At 46.3% G+C, this 3094-nt stretch overlaps 1 protein-coding gene across 1 annotated transcript in view; it reads left to right on the plus strand.

Annotated features, from left to right (window-relative positions):
* The window catches only part of MAGI3 (membrane associated guanylate kinase, WW and PDZ domain containing 3), a 37559-nt gene that overhangs the window by 5878 nt on the left and 28587 nt on the right, over positions 1-3094 (plus strand). The window lies entirely within an intron of this gene.

The following is a 3094-nucleotide window of genomic DNA, read 5'->3' on the forward strand; positions in this document are numbered from 1 at the left end:
CGGTGCCGGTCCCAGCGCTGCGGGCCCGGCCCGGGAGGTGGCGGCAGACCGCTGCGGGACCGGCCCCGCCGCACGGGGCGAGGCGAGGCTGCGGAGCCCCGGGCTGTTGGGGTTTTGCACCCTGTAACGCAGCCGGGTCGGCGGGCAGGCTCCTTAAGAACGTACTCCAGGAGAGAGGGAATGCAATTCCGTGTGCACATCTGTTCCCTTCAGCTGCGTTTTTATGCTAAAGGCTCCAGTGAGAGTGTAAGCCCTAGTGATGAGTTGCACAGTTTAACGGGGAGTAGCGTGCTCTTAACAGGCTGCGACTTTGAGCAGTTGCTTTTACAATTAAGCGTTTTTCCAGAAGTTTGAAAGGAATACAGCATGTTCTCATTCCTGCACCCGTCAGCGCTGCAGCTCCTCGTTAGCATATAGATGCCACTGTCTAGGAGGTGTTGGCATGGAAACTTCAGCCCACAACTCCGCAGTGTGACATGCCCTGCCTCTAGGACGTTGTCACCTGTGGCTGCCCACAGACAGCGAGCACCAGAGCATCAGAACCGAGCAGGATTGCATCAGAGTCATCTATGGGGGATGTCTCAGATATTCCACACATGAGCAGCATCAGCCAGATGTAGTTGTGACCTCGTTTTGCTGTGCCTTCTTATTGGGCAGCAGCATAAAACCTTCACAGATTGACTTATTATAATTTATTTGCGTATTTAAACTTGAAGCTTTGCTAATTTAGAATGGACTACTTTGTGCTGAGTTCTAGTATCTCACATATCTCAGTGGTGATACTCACCTGTTTGCAACTGCAGGATGTATACGTACTGTAGCATTTCCATGGCAGGTTGGATGTATAAATTGCCCTCTTTGTCCTGCTTAGTAGCAAAGGAAACTTCTCTGTTGCAGTTTGTGGTGTGATGAGAAATGAAAGACACTTCCCCTGTTTTTCACAATGTCTCTGCCACTCATAATTCCTTCTGTCCTTCACAGTGCTGTGGTTTGCTGCAGTGGTGCTCAAGCCTTTTTTCTTCTGCAGCCTCTTAGTTTTCTTCACCAAACTGCAGTGTGCATATCCTCATTTAAACAGTTCATTTGTGGTTAATTTAAATTAAAACTGAAAACAAGAGGCATGTGCCTGTTCATCTGGCAGAACCTGAATGTTATAAAGTATATTATTCCTCTTGACTGGTCCCAGTGTAGTGTGTGTCATCCTTCAGAGACAGCTCAGCAGCACAGCAAGCACCAACCCGACGTTTGTTAGGTCATCTCAGAGAGCCTGATACATAAGGTTGTCCTAAAAGCCTGTGTGAAACAATGTAAAGGAGCGTGTTCAGCTCCTGGAGGGGGAAATATCTGGCTTTTGCGTAAGAACAAGCTCTGTAGGTTGCCTGAAGCATCCATACTATTACTTTATTTTTCTGCTTTCTAATGCACACCATTCTCAATATGACTTTCTGTCATTTTCTCTCTGCCTGCTATTTTGTTTGACTGTCTTCTGTTTTCCCCAGGCAGTCCTTTCAATCTTCAATTTAGTTATCTTGGTCTCAGAGCATAGTCCAATCTTTAAGGTTTTCATGTTAAGATTAACCCCTTGATGTCAGTATATCCTTAGTAGCAGCTTTGCTTTGCCCTTTTTTTTTGGCTGAGTTGATACTTATTGAAAAGGGTTTATAAGCCTTTAAATTTTAGAACATGAAGAGGGTAAGATAAGTGAATAAATAAAGTCTCTGTAATTCTACATCCAGCACATATTTTCACCTCGTTCCAAGTTTTTCCAACATGCAGCACTCTGAACATAGCTAACAAGCAGATTCATCTACCTGGGTGAAATACATGGGTATTGATCTGGCTTAGTGAAATATGCTTGTATTGTTCTAGTGCAGTGCTGTAGATGTGGCCATGACAGGGAGATGGATGGACCATTTCAGTGGTAAAACATTTTTTAATGTTGAGAAACCATCTTGTCTACAAACAATAAAGTGATTTGTAGTAACAAATGGAAAGTATTTTTCTTCCAGGAGATTACACCATTTGTTTTCATTTCCCATGACATGTTTTGCTCATTATGCTGCAGGAAACAGATCCAAAGTTTTACAAAGGACAGCTCATGATGGCAAAGCAAGAGCTGAGCTGGGGGCTCACTGTCAGAGCACCAGAGCACTGCAGGCTGCCTGTGTCTGCCGGAAGGAGCTGGGGAAGCTGCTCACCCCAGCCAGCATAGTGGGAATCATTGCAATGCCTGAATGACTCCTGGGGAGCCACGAGGACTGAGCTGTGGTGTCCTCAGCACTGTCAGATGCTGTTTGTGTTTCTGGGTGTAATTTGTAAAAAAAAAAAAAAGACAGTGTTAAAGGAGGGTGAGAAACGAACTTGGTTTGGAGCTCAGGGCTGGCGTTAGGCACTGGGTGTGCTGCCTGTGTTCTGGGGGGTGGTCAGCTTTTTACTGGGGGCTGAGGGTGGGTTTGTTTAGGTGTTGGTTAATTTATGGACAACACAGACCTCTGTGAGGGCTGATAGGTAATCTGGGTTTCATCTTTGAATACCTTCTAGCCTGCCATTGTTTTGCTTGTGCCATTAATGAGCAGTGGGCAGAGGTGATGTCTGAGAGACATCAATAAGGTTTGTATCTGCCCTTAACTCGGCAGAAAGGGCAGGTGAAGTATACACTTGCCAAAACCAAAGCGGGCAACCAACTTTGCAGCAGTGATACATGGTTGGGAAACTTGGGTAGTGGTGGTGGAAAGGTTTTGTTGGTTTTGGTTTATGGTTTCTTTTCCAAATTTGACATGTAGGTGCAGTAATCTTGGTTTAAGGTGTAGGTGAGCTTTGTATTAAGACTGATGTGGGTCTGCACCCTGTTTGGTTCTTGTGCCTTTTGAGGTGGACTCTTCAGCAGCTGATCTCAGCAGGCTTCAGAGGCTTCTGTCAGAGTGGCCCCTACAGCAGGTGTATATATTCCATAACCTGTTGCTGGTGTCCCTGGAAAAGAGCAGTTGTCGTTGCAGCCTCTGTTCCTGCTGTGCTGGTGCACCAGCACCTGCCTGCGACTGGCCATCCCCTGGACTGGGTTCTGAAGACAAAGACTGTGAGAGTCTTTCCCTCA

The sequence above is a fragment of the Chaetura pelagica genome, unplaced genomic scaffold (genome assembly GCF_000747805.2).
Source record: "Chaetura pelagica isolate M959 unplaced genomic scaffold, ChaPel_1.0 scaffold181, whole genome shotgun sequence".
Lineage (NCBI taxonomy): Eukaryota > Metazoa > Chordata > Aves > Apodiformes > Apodidae > Chaetura > Chaetura pelagica.